Source organism: Chionomys nivalis, chromosome 1, assembly GCF_950005125.1.
Source record: "Chionomys nivalis chromosome 1, mChiNiv1.1, whole genome shotgun sequence".
Lineage (NCBI taxonomy): Eukaryota > Metazoa > Chordata > Mammalia > Rodentia > Cricetidae > Chionomys > Chionomys nivalis.
The window spans coordinates 198580361-198598222 of record NC_080086.1 but is presented as its reverse complement, the minus strand read 5'-3'; the positions used below and the strand labels follow the sequence as shown (position 1 = coordinate 198598222).

General features: G+C 39.0%; 1 protein-coding gene across 4 annotated transcripts in view; it reads right to left on the bottom strand.

Moving 5' to 3' along the window:
• Nucleotides 1-17862, bottom strand: part of Samd9l (sterile alpha motif domain containing 9 like) — a 38711-nt gene that overhangs the window by 17529 nt on the left and 3320 nt on the right. The window contains exon 2 of one of the 4 annotated variants that reach the window (XM_057789583.1): nucleotides 2927-3026. The exons of 1 other annotated variant lie outside the window; for it this stretch is intronic. The gene's annotated coding sequence lies outside the window, so the exon portion shown is untranslated. Of the gene's footprint in view, nucleotides 1-2926; nucleotides 3163-17862 lie in introns of those variants that run through there. 2 more of the 4 variants (XM_057789592.1, XM_057789578.1) reach the window with 2 other exon arrangements.

Genomic DNA, 17862 nt, shown 5'->3' with positions numbered 1-17862 from the left:
TGTTTCACTAACATTCTTAGTCAGCATACAAAATAATGTTTTAAAAATTGTATTTAAATATTTTACTTATGCATTAAATGTGTGTGCATGCATGCCTATGCATGCATTCATGTGTGTATGTGTGTGTGTGTGTGTGTGTGTGTGTGTGTGTAAGAGCGTGTGTGCATATGCATGTGCTTGTATACTTCCAGACATTGGGAGTTCTGTTCCACTGCTATCCATTTTGTTCCTTTGAGTGAAGTTTTCTTGCCCGGAATGCAGGTAAGCTGGGAACCAGCAAACCAACCATCTCCCAATCTCCACCCCACAGTGCTCTTGGGTTACAGGCAGGTCTCTACTCCTGGGTTTATTAAGTGCAAGCTTAGGATTACAACTCAAATTCTTACACTTGCACACACAGCAAGTATTGTGCTTATCCACTGAGTCATCTCTTCAGCCTTATATTAGGACATTGTCATGTATTCTGTTTGACTTTAAATTTCAAAAAAGCAGACAGAAAAGTGTTTTATTTATACCTCATTGCCTTATCTAACGCATGGCTCCCTGACTGCACACAGACAAGGACAGTTAGAAATACAGTCCAACCCATAGTTATAACCTAACTTAAAACATCATGAGTGTGTGTGTATGTTGTGTGTGTGCACACTCGTGTGAACATGTAATTTATTTGTGGTGGATGGCATGGTTCTCAAACATGAACCTTGTGGATGACCTTTGTCACAATGTCAGTGTTCTTCTGCTCACCGTGTAGGGGATTGCGAGCGACAACTCCCTCATACACACCTCCAATACCATTCGCAGGGTTGGTGCACATCACTCTAGAAGTCCGAGAATTACATTCCAAATGACTATGCTTTCTCTGCCAGAAGCCTGCTCGATGCTATTGCCTTCCCCTTTAGAGGTCCTTGTAGTAACTTATATCACTTGGTTGACCTTGTTTTAAGGCGACATTCTGCCTTTTCTTTCCTGACGGAGGTGCGTAATTCATTATGCATTCTGTTTCCGACCTAAGCTTCATACATATAAATAACCAGGTAGGTGCACTATTTTCTATAACTTCATAACATTCCAGTATATTTAGTATTGTCTAGACCAGAAAGGCAAGATTCTGAAGGACACAGGACATCAGAGATACATATTATTCCATCTGTGCACAGCAGTCCACCTTGGCCTCGTCCAACTTTTCGACACTTGTACCATTGTAGCTTTCCGATACTGCTAGACTAACAAATCATAAGACAACATAGATCTTAAGAGCATTAATTTCCACATCTTTTGACTGAACCTTTGTGCATGAAAGTCTTTGGGACTCAACAGAAGTGACCCAGACATGATACAAGAGCTGTGTGAATGCCAGAGAACTGCCATCTCCATTCTGTCACTGCTTCCTTCTGTACAGTTGATGTGACTTCTGTGCAAGGAAGAAAGGGTCAGGAAATGACTGTGCCTTTACTGATTGCAACTGTCTGACACCTGATCCCACTGACTACTTGTTACTCCCATATATAAGCAAAGCCTCATGCACTCACAGGCAACTGTCCAGCTCTGAGCTCAACTACTCCCTGCTTTCTCTGCTCTGTTCGGGCCGCCTCTGCTGCCCTCTCACTGCTGAGACACACAGTGAGCCATGATGGCCATCCAGCTGCCTGGTGTGCCCAGGCTCCTGAGTACAGGCCCTAGGTTGTGGTGCCACAATTTATCAGGACACCAGGAGTCTCCCTAATGTTACTAGTGAAAACCTTTCACAGTTATACACATGTGGTCTCCACCCCTTTGGGTGTAGTGGGTCATGAGTTAGGTGACTTATCTGTGCCTGAGCTGCATGCCATAAACATATCAGAGTATAAAGTTGAGTCTCCACGTCAGAGTTGGAGGCATGGAGATCCAGGCTGGAATATTTGCTTGAGAAAGTAAGCAAATAAAATTAAAAGGGTGAATTTACACTGTTTTCACGCCTAGCTAATGCAACTGAACAGATTTCACTTTCCACACTGTTTCCTCTAGAGCAGTGGCTCTCAGCCCCTCTAATGCTGTGACCCTTTATCACAGTTCCTCATGTTATGGTGACCCCCAACCATAAAATCATCTTCATTGCTACTTTGTAGATGTAATTGTGCTACCAAAGAGGCCACTTCAGGAGGGTTCTCTAGGGGACAAAACTTCTCTCTACATGCCGCTGTAGTAAGAGTTTCTTTAGATGCCCTGTGTTTATAAAAGAAACCTGAAAGGTGCTACAGGATCACACAATATAAAATCCCGACACACACTTAGGATTTGTGGGGTTGACTGTGTGTGGTCTGCTTTTCTGAAGGATCACACAGATATAAAATCCCGACACACACTTAGGATGCATGGGGTTGCCTGTATTGTCAGCTTTTCTGAAGGAGGTCATAACTCAGCAACACATTCCCCTTGAGTGACATCATTAGTTACATTGGGGGGAAATCAGACAAAGGCTCCTGCTCCCACCAGGAACATGAAGCACACGTATTCCAAACTTACTAGAGGAAGCCCTAGCAAATCAGCCCTCCTGTCTATCAAAGATGCCTCTGATCTGACATTACTCTCCAAAATGTTGTCAGGAGCTCCATGTCTAAACTGCCTGTCCTTAGAGTGACTTGGGGGCTGTGTATTTCAAAAACGTCAGCATTAAAATGTTTATTTTTCCTTCTGAAGATGCTGCTTTTTTGGGAGACATTAGTAGAAGTGTCCCTGATTTCCAACTGCATCTCCACAGACGGCTGTGACTAATATAGAGCAGACTCCTTTCTCAACACAGCAAGGTCCAGACGATCTAGGTTCCTAATAGTTTTGTTTTAAAGCATATTTAAACTTTCTAGCCTCAAAGCACATTTCTGCCTGTTCAATAAGCGGTTGCTATAGACACCAATAATATCAACAATAATAGGAAAGATTTTGTACTTACCAAAACATTCAAATTTCTTCTATGTTTGAAAAAAAAAGTGAAAAACTCTCCATTTTGGTGAAGCAAATGTCTGGTGTCTGTATTTTCTTCCTCCTGAGAACTCAGATAAAAACGCCTTCACTTAGTCTTGATGAAAGCTTTACCAGACAGTACTTCTACCTTGGTACCAGCTCATGCCGGCTGAAAAGTACCAGGGTGTGTCTGACGCTGACAGGGCTTAAGGAAGTGGGGAAAAAAATAAAGCTGTCTCCATCGCAGTTTCGATTCTCTGATGTGAGAAGACCTTTTCCTGAAATGCTTTTTTTCTGTTTGGTTTCTCTCAAGTAGCCACTCTGCCACCTTCTGGTTGGTTTGGGTAAAGCCTAGACTTAAAAATCGCAATTTTTAAGGACTGACTGGGAGCCCAGATGTCTACATGCAAACTATGAGTATTTCTGTTGAACTGAACTCCTGGGAATACCAGTGTTCTTTTGTTTATCATATTTAATATTGTTTTATCATATGTTCTGTTGCTATAACTGGATACCACAGACTAGGTGATTTATAAATTAAGGAAATGAGTTCCTTATGAGTTTTGGAGGGTAGGAAGTCCCAGGCGAAGAAGCTGCACCTGGGGAGCACCTTCTGGCTGCCTGGGATCTCTATGTCCTCAAGTAGACAGAGCAGTACTGGCAGAGGTGGAGCAGGCTTGCTCCTTTGCGTCTCTCTTCCTCATCTAATGAAGCTACTACAGATACCATGAGGGTTAAGTGCCCTCATCATCACATATAATCCTAATTATCTCCAAAGGCTCCATTGCAAGATACCATTAACTTAGGTCCTGAGAAAACAATGTTAAACACAAATTTTAAGAAGATACAGATCATAGCACTGAATGCATATCAATTTCAAATAAACCAAGATTTTCATAACAATGCTAACATGTCACTAGATCACTTTTCTTTTGTCATTAGTGTTTGTACTAAATGAGCCAAAGAGCAGTGCTACAAGGAAAGTTTGACACACACACACACACACACATACACACACACACACACACACACACATATATATACATACACACATGTGATTAATAGATGTTAAATGATTGTTTTGACTACTTAAGATTGTCTAAAAGTATCACTTGGAAAATTCAAAGAAACTTATTAATGGAGAAATATTCATTATTTTTGAGAAAAAACAGCACAAGCTCTGCACACACAGATAGTCCCTAGCTCAGCTCCAGTCTGATTCTCCATGTCCTACATCCAAATGTGTGCTGTCTTCAATAATAGGGTCTTTCCCTCTAGTTCCCATGGGCAACCAGGAGAAATAGGAAGAAGACAAATATAATATGTACTCACTTGTAAGTTGCTTTTAGACATAAAATAAAGAAAAACCAGCCTACAGTCCACAACCCAAGAGAACCGAGACAACAAAGGCAACCTTAAGAGAGACATTCATAGATATACATAGGTAGGAGATAAAGACAAGATCTCCTGATTCAATTGGGAGTGTGAGGATCATGGGAATGGGTAGGCAGTAGGAAAGAAAGGAGGGGAGCAGAGAAAAATGTATAGCTCAATAAAAAACAATAAAGAAAAGAAAAGAAAGGTTTAATGTAAAAGGCCATCACCTTAAGATATGACAGCACATGAAAACAAACAAAACCACAATTATTTCCAAATCACAGATATGACCGGGGTTTCCTGTGCTTGCTAATTTGAGCAAGATTTCCTTTCTTATCAATCAAAAGATCCCTTCCAGAGGAAAGCCTTGTTCCTTGAATTTTCTTCCCAAATTAACTAACACACACCAGATATTCTAATATCTTCTATTTAATTTTATTCATTTTAAAATTTCATTTGTTTTCTTATTTATTCTTTTCATTTTAGATGTTTAGTGGTTTTGTTTTATTTGTATCTTTCCGGAATAAGTGTGGTCATAACCACCTTTTCTTTTTTCTGCATTTAATCTATATTATTTTCTTTATAATATCTCCTAATTAACTCATACTTTATCCATTTTCTTTTCTAGTTCTTTTCTTAATGTCAAGTTGGGATCATAGCGCCTGATATCCATCCCAACCCCCCAGGCCTGGGAGTTTTATCGGTCTAGACTCCAAATCCCAGCATGCCAGGTTCTGACCCCTCCCACAGGGTATTTAAGTGGACTCCCAAAGGAGAATCACGTGGTTGTCGGGTCTGCATGGGTTCCCTGCTGTTCTGTCTCCTTGCCACACTCTAGGCCACCCAAGAATGACATTCTTAATAAAATGATGGACATTTTGATTTGGTTTGATTTGACCTAATTGGATTTCTTGTGCCGGTGGAGCTGCCTCTTTCTTATTATTTTTATTTAACACTTACTGCTTAGTTTTTAATACTCTTAGCTCTAAAAATACTATAGTCTACTTTCAGTCAGTAGCCTAGTGCCATTCTCTTTTACTCTTACTGGGATGCATTTACAGGATCCAAGTGCCTTCTACTACAAGTTAAACTTTAAGAACTGCCTGAACTCCATATTGGTTAAAGAAGTCTACACACCCCTCTAGATACTCATGAACTATAAAAGTCCAAGTAAAAGCTCATCAGTGAATGAAAATGAGGACATAATGGCTCCAAGGTACAGTGGAGGAGAAGTTTTTATTGTAGATACAAGGGAGAGAACAAACAAAGGCACCTGGGAGACTCTAGAGCAACTAGAGAAAGCTGTAATGGACTAGACATGGCCAGTCAACTGAACCAGGTAATGAGAGGAGAGAGAGAGAGAGAGAGAGAGAGAGAGAGAGAGAGGAGAACAAGAGAGGAAGAGAAGAGGGAGGGAGGGGCAGGATAGGGGAAAGAAAAGGGAGAAAAACCAAGAGCCCAAGAAAAGAACTAAGAGAAACCAAGAGAGTGGGCGGCTGAAAAGACTGGTTTATAATGAATGAGAAAAGGGAGAAGGGAAGCAAGCTCAGGGACTGGAGAGGTTCATGGTAGGGGCTGGGGATGGGAAGTGCTAAGAGGAACTAGGACTCTGTAACAGGTACTTGTGATGCTGAGAGAGCCTGGTGGCCGGGCAGGGTCTGTCTTGATATGTTAATGGCACCTCAGCCATTTGTCCTGAGTTTCTTTGGGACTTAACTCTTAGGTTTCAGACTCAAAATGGCTAATTGGGGTGTTTATTTAAAATATCAAAATATACTCTGGATGCTGGTCCCCCTCAGGCCCTACTCACAAGTACCCATTAACACAGTTATCCCGGTTGGCATATTCTGCCCGTAAGCCTCCAGTCTCAAACTCAGGATAAATGGCTAACTCTAACAACCATATAGACTCACAGAAAATAAGACAATCAGATTTAAAAGAGCAGGAGAAGAGAAGAAATAAATATAAACACTGGAGGGCACATATATCTCAAAGACAGGCAAAACACAACAAAGAAATACACTACACACTACACACATGCACACACACACAGTAGGAGGAAATAAGTTACCATGATTCCTCCCTAAGTTCACAGATTCTCAATACTAGAAAAAAATGAAGTTTCAATAAAATAATTTAAAATCCTCTTTTATAAAGGATAAGTGATCAAATAGAACAACTAAATAGATAAATGAATAAATTATGTTCAGTAACTATGGGACACATTCAGAGATCAAATGTAAGAATCCACAGGATGAAGAAGGGGCTAAAATAAAGAATAAAAGCATAGATTTAGTTTAGTGAAATCATTACAGAATATTTTTCAAGCCCACAGAAAGAAATGCAGATACACAATCTAGATGCACTTTCTGCACAAAAGATAACACTAGAGAAGAACTTCTCTGTGACATGTCATAGTCAAGTTTTCAAAAATATAAAAAAGTCAAACAATATTGATGATGGAAGAGAAGTATTAGTTCCCACACAAAGGCATCAGGATAAATCAGATCTGTGATAATCAAGCCTAAATGCAAGAAGGCATGGGATAGTGTATTTCAAGGTTCACAACAAGTTGCTATATCCTGCAAAATTATCTCTTAAAGTTGATGGAGGAATAAGAATTTTTCAAGACAAGCACAAATTAAGGCAACTAATGACATCCAAGGCAGCACTGCAGAAAATATTTAAAGGACTATTATACATAGAGAAATAATGAAACCAATATAATCCATAATAGTGCAGAAAAGAATGCATTTCATGAGAAGGTAAACCAACAAATCACTAATACAAACAGGGAAAGAAGAAAATACATAGTAATATATATGAGCAAAATAGAGCAAAATCATGAATAGAACAAAGACTTCATAACAATAATCTTAAGTGAAAGTGCCTTGAACCATCCAATTAAAAGAGGTAGACTAACTGGTGGACCAGGATTGAGACAGCGACCTGACTCAGAGTTAGCAATATTCACTGGAACCGGAGTTGGACTGAACCAGCTACCTAGGACTGAGAGGGAACAAGCTCCACCGGGAGCAGAAGCCAGGAGCAAACCCAGTCCCGGGAGCCAACCCAGAACCAGGACACTGGTGGATCAAGACTGAGCCACTGACCAGATCTAGAATCAGCCATCTCCACCAAAACAGGTACAGGGGAGTAACCATTGGGCAAGTGAGCCAGAGCCAGAAGCCACTGAGGGTCTGGATGTGAGTCTGGGACCTTCAAGGGAGTAGATCTAAGCCAGGACCCAGGTGGGTCTGAGTGTGAGTCTAGGACCTCCCAGGAACTAGGCCTGAGCCAGGACTTCTGTGGGTGCAGGCATTGTTCTGGGATATCAAAGGGAATAGGCAGGAACCCAGAACATCTGCAGGTCTGAGCATGAGTCTGGGACCTCTGAGGGAGTAAGCAGGTCCTCTGTGGGTCTGGGCATACCCGAGCCTGGGACCTCTGAGGCAGTAGACTGGAGCCAGAAACCTTCCCAGGTCCAACTCCAAGCCAGAGACTTCTGTAGAAGGGGTTCCAGACCAGGATTTATAGAAACAGGTCAAAGCTGGCAACCTAGGCCAAAGTAGAACTGAGACAGCAAACTCCAAGGGAGCAGAGCAAAGCACAGGAGTGCTGAGCTATCTCCAGGAACATGGAGTAACTGACAGGGTAACTAGAACTGTGACACCAACTGTACCAAGGAACAACCAACTGAGTTTAGGATTCACTCACACCTAGATTATTCAACAGAATCTCTCAGACAGCCCCAACCACACCTATTAGAGGAAAAGATGAATAGAAAAGGTAAAAGCACATTTAACACTGCAAAGGCCAAGCAACACCAGTAAAACTTAAAGACCCTACAACAGCAAGACCTGAACAACCAAATATGGATAAAACAGAAAAAAAAGGACCTAAAAAATAACTTCAAGAGAATGTTTGAAACTCTTAAAAGAGGAAATGAGAAATTCCCTCAAAGAAATGGAGGAAAAGACAAACAAAAAATTGGAAGACATCAGCAAATCTTGAAAACTGGAATAGAGACAATAAAGAAATCACAAACTGAGGGATTATGAAACAGAAGTCCTGAGAAAACAATCAGGAACCACAAATGCAAGCATGAACAGCAGAATACAAGAGATGGAAGAGAGAATCTCAAGCACTGAAGATACAATAGAGGAAATAGACTCATCAGTTAAAAAACATTAAATCTAACAAAAGTGTAACCCAAAATATCCAGGAAATATGGGATACCATTAAAGGGTCAAATCTAAAAAATAATAGGTATAGAAGAAGGAGAAGTTCAACTCAAAAGCACACAAAATTTATCAAAATCTTAGAAAAAAACTTTCCCAACCTGAAAAAAAAGCTATGCGTAAGAAGATACAAGAAGCTTACAGAACACCAAATAGACTGGATCCAAATAAAAAGTCCTCTCAGCACATAATAATCAAAACACTAAACATACAGAGTAAAGAAAGAATATTAAGAGCCGCAAAGGAAAAAGGCCAAGTAACATATAAAGGCAGACCTATCAGAATTACACCTGACTTCTTATTGGAGACAATGAAAGCCAGAAAATCATAATCAAGTGTTATGCAGACATTAGGAGACCACAGATACCAGCCCAGACTACTATAGCCAGCAAAAGTTTCAATTGGACAAAACAAGATATTTCATGACAAAACTAGATTTTATCAATACCTAGCCAAAAACCCAGCCCTATACAAAATACTAGAAGGAAAACTCCAAACCAAGGAAGTTGGCTACACCAACAAAAACACAGACAATTGATGGTCTCATAGCAGCAAATCCCAAAGGAGGGAAAAACGCACAAATTAAGAATACCAACAAAGAAAACTAAATTAACGGGAGATAACAATCACTAGTAATTAATATCCCTTAATGTAAATGGACTCAACTCACCTATAAAAATGCACAGGCTAACAGATTGGATATGAAAACAGAATCCTTCCTTCTTCTGCATACAAGAAACACATCTCAACCTCAAAGACAGACATCGTCTCAGAGTAAAGGGTTGGGAAAAAATATTCCAATCAAATGGACCTAATAAACAAGCAGGTGTAGCTATCCTAATAGTTAACAAAATAGACTTCAAACTAAAATCAGTTAAAAGAGACAAAGAATGTCATTTCATATTAGTCACAGGAAAAATCCATCAAGAGGAAATTTCAATACTGAACACCTATGCCCCAAATACAAGGGTACCCTCATATGTCAAAGAAACACTTCTAAAGCTTAAATCATATATTTAATCACACACACTAATAGTGGAAGACTTCAACACTTCCCTCTCACCACTGGACAGGTCAATCAGACAAAAAAATGAACAGAGAAATAAAAGAACTAGCAGATGTTATGACTCAAATGGACTTAACAGACATCTATAGAATATTCAATCCAAACAGAAAAGAATATACCTTCTTCTCAGCACCTCATGGAGCCTTCTCAAAAATTGACCACATACTCGGTAACAAAACAAAACTCAACAAATACAAAAAAATTGGAATCACCATGCTTTAAAACTGGAAGTCAACAGCAATACTATTTCCAGAAAACCTACAAACATGTGGAAATTAAACAATGCTTACCTGAATCATCAATGGGTCAAGAAAGAAATAAGGGAGAAATTAAAGACTTCCTAAAATTCAATGAAAATGACCACACAACATACTCAAATTCATGGGACACAATGAAGGCAGTATTAAGAGGCAAGTTCATAGCACTAAACACCTACATAAAGAAGCTGGAAAAATCCCACATTAATGAATTAACAGAACATTTGAAAACTTTAGAATAAAAAGAAGCAAACTCACCTAAGAGAACTAGATGGCAGGAAATAATCAAATTGAGAGCTGAAATCAACGAAATAGAAACAAAGAAAACAATACAAAGAATCAATGAGACAAAGAGTTGGTTCTTTGAGAAAATCAACAAAAAACCTTTATCCAAACTAACTAAAAGGCAGAGAGAGAATATCCAAATTAACAAAATCAGAAATGAAAATGAGGACATAACAATAGACACGAAGAAAATACAAAGGATCATCAGGTCATATTTTGAAAAGCTGTACTCCACAAAATTGGAAAACATAAAGCAAATGAACAACTTTCTGGATAAATGTTACTTACCAAAATTAAATCAAGACCAGATAAGCAAACAGACCTATACCTGCTCAAGAAATAGTCATCAAAAGTCTCCCAACTAAAAAAAGAAAAAACCCAGGACCAGATGGTTTAAGCTCAGAATTCTATAAGACTTTCAAAGAAGAACTAATACCAATACTCCTCAAATTATTCCACACAATAGAAACAGAAGGAACATTGCCAAACTCTTTTTATGTGGCTACAACTATGATATGCAAAGAAAGATAATACTAAGAAAGAGAATTACAAACTAATTTCACTCATCAACATTGATGCAAAAATATTAAATAAAATACTGGCAAATCGAATCCAAGAACACATCAGAACCATCATCCACCATGATCAAGTCAGCTTCATCCCAGAGATGCAGGGATGGTTCAACATAGGAAAACCTGTCAACATAATCCACCATATAAACAAACTGAAAAATAAAAGCCACATGATCATTTCATTAGATGCCGAAAAAGCTTTTGACAAAATACAATATCCCTTCATGATAAAGGTCTTGAGGAGATCAGGGATACAAAAACATACCGAAACATAATTAAGGCAATATACAGCAAGCCAACAACCAACATCAAACTAAATGGAGAGAAACTCCCAGTGATTCCACTGAAATCAGGAATAAGACAAGGTTGTCCACTTTCTTCATATCTATTCAATATAGTTCTTGAGGTCCTAGCTAGAACAATAAGACACCAAAAGGAGAACAAGGGGATACAAATTGGAAAAGAAGAAGTCAAACTCTCACTGTTTGCTGATGATACGATAGTTTACATAAGTGATCCTAAAAATTCTACCAAGGAACTTCTACAACTCATAACACTTTCAGTAATGTAGCAAGATACAAGTTTAACTTAAAAAAATCAGTAGCCCTCCTGTACACAGATGATAAAAGGCCTGGGGAAGAAATCAGAGAATCAACACCCTTCACAATAGCCACAAATAACATAAAATATCTCGGAGTAACTCTAACCAAACAAGTGGAAAAGTTGTATGACAAGAACTTTAAATCTTTGAAGAAAGAAACTGAGGAAGACACCAGAAAGTGGAAAGATTTTCCATGTTCTTGGGTAGGCAGAATTAACATAGTAAAAATGACAACCTTACCAAAAGCAATCACAAATTCAATGCAATGCCCACCAAAATCCCAGCAAAATTCTTCACAGACCTTGAAAGAACAGTACTCAACTTCATATGGAAGAACAAAAAACCCAGGATAGCCAAAACAATCCTGTATAATGAAAGAACTTCTGGAGGTATTACAATCCCTGACTTCAAACACTACTACAGAATTACAGTACTAAAAACCACCTGGTATTGGCATAAGAACAGACAGGAGGATCAATGGAACCGAATAGAAGGCCAGATATCAATCCACACATCTTCCAACACCTGATTTTTGACAAAGAAGCAAAAAATACCAAACGGAAAAAAGAAAGCATATTTAACAAGTGGTGCTGGCATAACTGGATATCAACATGTAGAAGAATGAAAATAGACCCATATCTATCACCATGCACAAAACTCAAATCCAATGGATCAAAGATTTCAACATAATGCCAACCACACTAAATCTTATGTAAGAGAAAGTGGGAAGTACATTTGAATGCATTGGCACTGAGACCACTTCCTAAATATAATCCTAACAGCACAGACACTGAGAGAGACAATTAATAAATGGGACCTACTAAAACTGAAAAGCTTCTGTAAATCAAAGGTTACAGTCAACAAGACAAAACAAGAGCCTACCAAATGGGAAAAGATCTTCACTAACCCCACATCAGACAGAGGTCTGATCTCCAATATATACAAAGAGCTCAAGAAATTGATCACCAAAAGAACACATAATCCAATAAAAAATGGAGTACAAACCTAAACAGAGAACTCTCAACAGAGGAATCTAAAATGACTGAAAGACACTTAAGGAAATGTTCAACATTCTTAGTCATCAGAGAAATGCAAATCAAAACAACCCTGAGATTCCATCTTACACCTGTAAGAATAGCCAAGATCAAAAACACTGATGACAACTTATGCTGGAGAGGTTGTGGGGAAAAGGGAACACTCCTGCATTGCTGGTGGAAATGCAAGCTGGTATAACCTCTTTGGATGTCAGTGTGGAGATTTCTCAGAAAATTAAGAAACAACCTTCCTCAAGACCCAATGATACCACTTTTGGGTATATATCCAAAGGATGCTCAATTGTGCCACAAGGACATGTTCTCAACTGTGCTCAAACTTTGTCATATCCAGAACCTGGAAAAAATCTAAATGTCCCTCGACCAAAGAATGGATAAGGAAAATGTGGTACTTTTACACAATGGAGTACTACACAGCAGAAAAATATAACGACAGCTTGAATTTTGCAGGAAAATGATGGAGCTAGAAAAAGTTATTTCGAATGAGGTAACCCAGACACAGAAAGACAATTATCAAATGTACTCACTCATAGTAGGGTTTTAAACATAAAGCACAGAAAACCAGCCTACAAACCACAATCCCAGAGAATTTAGACAACAATAAGGACACTAAGAGAGACTTACATAGACCTAATCTACATGGGAAGTAAAAAGTAGAAAAAGACAAGATCTCCTGAGTAAATTGGGAGCATGGGGACCTTGAGGGAGGGCTGAATGGGGGAGGTGAGAGGCAGGGAGGGGAACAGAGAAAAAAGGAGACCTCAATAAAAATCAATTTAAAAAAGAGAAGAGAAAAAAAAGAGGTAGACTTACTGACCAGGTAAAAAACAACAAAAAAAAAATTAAGAAAAAGAAAACCAACTACTTTTTGTCTCTAAAAAATGCTGCAGAAATATCCAAAAAGTGAAGATAAGTGGGCAGAAATGACCCCACCAAGCAGAGGGAAGCTGCACATAAGCCAGCATATCTAATTTTATAAGGTACTAAAAACTAGGAATAGAAGGGGAATGCATCTACTCGAACAATGTGCAATGAATTTACCGCTGACAGCATACCTGATATGCAAGTACTGAAAGCATTTCTTTTATAATCTGAGTCACAAGATGTTTGCTTCCTCCACTTTTATTTAACATGATACCTCAAGTTTTAGTGTGATCAACAAGACAAAAGAAATAGGACTGGTAAAAATAGGAAATGAAGAAGCAAATTTATCTTTTTTAGTAGTGGACCTATTTAAACATCTTAAAAATTCTATCAGAAAGTTCTTAGATATGATAAACACTTTTAGTGAAATAGAAAGGTACAAAGCCATAAAAAATCCTATAACTTTGGAATATTATTAACAAATTTCCTGAGATAGAAATTAAAAAAAAACACCCATAGCAGTCTAAACAATGTACAGGAATAAACTTAATCAAGAAGGTGAGTGGTCCCTACAATGAAAAGTTCAAGAAACTAGAAAAGAAATTGAAGTAGACACTGGATGATGGACAAACCTCCTATGCTTTGAATAGGCAGAATGAATATTGTAAAAATGTCTCTGTTGCAACAGTCTTGTAGAGTTGGTACAAACTCCATCCATCTTCTAAGAACTTCTTTATAGATCTAGGAAAAAAACGATCTTAAAATTTGTATAGAAACACAGAATATTCTGGAGTTTAGCAGTCCTGAGCTAAAAGAACAATATGTAAGCATCACAACACATCATCTTGAATTATACTGCAAAGCGCTGGTAGTGAAAACCATATGACACTAGCACACAAAGAGAAGTGTGGACCAACAGACAGAAGACCCAGACACTAGCACACAAAGAGAAGTGTGGACCAACAGACAGAAGACCCAGACACTAGCACACAAAGAGAAGTGTGGACCAACAGACAGAAGACCCAGACACTAGCACACAAAGAGAAGTGTGGACCAACAGACAGAAGACCCAGACACTAGCACACAAAGAGAAGTGTGGACCAACAGACAGAAGACCCAGACACTAGCACACAAAGAGAAGTGTGGACCAACAGATAGAAGACCCAGGAATAAATCAAGCCGAATCATTGCTGATCAAGATGCCAAAAATATTCACTGAACAAAGGAGCCTCTGAAACAGACACTTCGAGGAGAACTGAATATCCAAATTTAGAAGAATGAAATTAGTTGTATACCTACACAAAAATCAGCTCAAAATCAAAAGACTTTAATATAAGACCTAAAATTATGAAATCAATAGAAGAAAACACAGTGAAAATACATTGAGAGATAAGCATAGAAAAATTTCCCTGAACTCACCCTGGTCTAACATATCTAATGTCGCTGGTATTTTCATATTTAATATATATATTTCTGATCTCATCTTTTTGTTTAGCTGGGATTAAAGGCATGCATCACCACGGCCTGGCCTGTTTTGTGAGTTTTATGTAAATATTCTTGTGCTGTTTAGTTTTGTCAGCTCGACATTAGTTTGGTCATTTGGGAAGAAGGATCTCTCTCTTTCCGTCTGTCTCTGTGCTCTGTGTGTGTGTGCGGACGTGCGTGTACATTTCCTTTCCAGGGGTGAAAGTCTAATAGAAAGATTCACTCCTACTTGCAGACTTTGAAGTGGAATAAACTTTCTGAATAATGAGACTGATTTCAGTGAAGAGAACTCTTACAATATGAATTTAAACTGCTTGAAATTACGACCCCAGGACATCAGAAAGTCCTTTGACAATGCCCCACTGGTCCTTCCTGTTCACTATTTCACTTACATTCTTAGCATATAAAATAATTGTTTTAATAATAATATTTACATTTTTACTTATTTGCATTAAACGTGTTGCATGCATCTCTCTCTCTCTCTCTCTCTGTGTGTATTTGTGTGTGTAAGAGTGAGTGTGTGTATATGCCTGTTCTTGTGTGATTTAAGACATTGAGAGTCTCGCTCTATTACTTACATTTCATCTTTTTGAGTGAGGTTTTTTTACCCAGACTGCAGTTAAGCTGGCAACCAGAAGAACCAGCCATCTCCCAGTCTCACAGCATGCTTGGGTTACAGGCAGGTCTCTACTCCCGGGGTTTTGAAGACTCAAGTTCTCATACTTGCACACACAGCAAGTGCTATCCTGTTCTTATCTACTGAACCATTTCTCCAGCTCCTAATTAGGACATTTTCATGTATTCTGTTCCACTTTAAATTTCAAGAATGCAGACAGAAAAGTGTTTTATTTATATCTCATTGGCTTATCCAACCCAAGGCTCCCTGGCTACACATAGACAAAGACAGTTAGAAATATAGTCCAACCCATAGTTATAACCTTACTTAAAACATCATGTGTGTGTGTGTGCGCGCGCCTGTGTGTGTGTATGTTACTCTGGAGTATAGTTCGTGAGAAAATATTGTAATTTGATGATATATATATATAAAATACATATATTTTGATGGCATATGTAATTTTTATATTATGTGTATGTCCCTCAGAGTTGCTTCTGAGCTTACACAGTGTAAATTAGGAACAGAATTTACATGACTGACACTCCCACTCCAACACACACTTTTGATTTGTAGTATTGACTGTACTGTCAGTTTTTCTAAAGGAGGTCTTTATTCAGCAACAAATTCCCTTGAATGATGTCATCAGTTACTTTAAGGAGAAGTCAGACATAAGCCTCCTACTCTCACCAGGAATGTAAACTGCCCTCTGCTAGTCTGAAGAACCATTTCTATGTCCATGAAATCAGAACCTATATATTTAGTTTAGGTTGACAATGATTTTGTTGTCAATGGCTCTTTTATGATTTCAACTTTAAATCCTGGACTGTAAGTGAATTTTAGACATGCAGGCCTTTGATATTGAGCAGAAAGCTCCTTGTGTGATTGTAAGGAAAGGAATGTGATCAGGAAAACCATGTGATGGTTACAATAGGTCTCTTGCGAGCCAAGTTATCTCGTAAAAGGGGAAAATAGGAGGAAAACCAGCTTTGTTTTCCTTCACCTTCCTCAGAGGAAATGCACAGGAAACCTGTGTTCACATCGGGGAGGGATGCTGGGGTATACTGTGGGATCCTAGGGGATGTTGGAATCGCTTGGAGAATCTTCAGCCATATCCTTAGACAGACCGAGCAATTCTGGGATTCAGTTTTTTTATTAGCACTTAATTCTACAATCTGTTCCAAAAGAACTTTTACTTTGTTATTTGTGGGGTTCAAAAGAGTGAGAGAAGAATGTTGTGGTTGCTGACTTGAAGGTATCTGGGTCTGAGCAGCAACCCAGGCCTTCCTCCCTTACCCAGGCTGGAGCCCAACAAGACACAACCGGCTCTTACACTTGGAGGAAATGAAACCACAGAACAATTGGATTCATTTTCCTGAAGGGTAAATTACAGCAATGTGCTGTTTTTTTGTTTGTTTTGTTTTGTTTTGTTTTGTTTTTTAACATAGTCACTACATGCTGGCTGCAAAAGAAAGACTTGGCTGAAATAGTGATTCAACTTTGCAAGTTTCTCTTTGACTATATGTAACATTTGACATGCTATTCTATGCTGTCATTTTTTGTAGTGTGTAGTTTGTAGTTGGTTAGCAGGCTTAGATTCTTGACCTGTGAGTATGCTCACTCCCCAGGCTACTGCAGTTAGCACCAGCCCCATCTAATAGTACATGCATGAAAGAAGTGATACTTCTCTTTTCTTCTAGAATATTTAATAAGAAATAGCATATGCATTTGGAAGCATTATGGTTTTCGTCTCTTTAAGAGGCAGGCCACGCCCAATCCCAGAGACCCCTGCCCTTCACCCCCCCTGCCATCTTGGATTCTGTCTGTCCCCTCTTGGCGTGTGTGTGTCTCCCACCTTTCCCCCTTCTTTGTCTCTTTCTTCTCTTCTTCTTCCCCCACACTCTGTCTTTCCTCTAAGTAATAAATATTTAGTTCTAGTCCATACAATGTGTCTGTCCATGTGTCTCCCACTCATGCACCCACCCAAACCTGCCCAGCCACTAGCCGCATGGTAGACCAGCCCGCCCAGGACGAGCCAACGCTCAGGAACCGCCTGGGGATCTTGCAGCATTTTTAAGCCCTACCGCTAGATCCTCTCCAGGGACCCACCGCCAGCTGCTCGGGACCCACCAGCATTTTTAAAAGGAAACATATACATTTTTAAAGATATGCTTTAGTTTTAAGACTTAGGGTTTTGTTTGTTTGATGTGAGATGGGGTCTCATGATGGGCCTCTGACACACTATGTAGCTGACATTGCCTTAAAACTCCTGATTGTCCTGCCTCTGTCTCCCAGATGCTGGGGTTGCAACTGACTCTATAAATTGGCTTTTGAAAGCAGCTGTTAAAGAGGGTTAATGAGCCTTTAAAGATTAGAAATTTACCAGGGCTTTTCTGAAAACTTTTTTTTATATTAGAAACTTGAGATGTATGTTCTTGGAGCTATTTGACCTGGGATGTGGAAGAGTCATGTTCCGTGGCATATGTGTTTAGGATAGAGTTAGTTCTTGTAC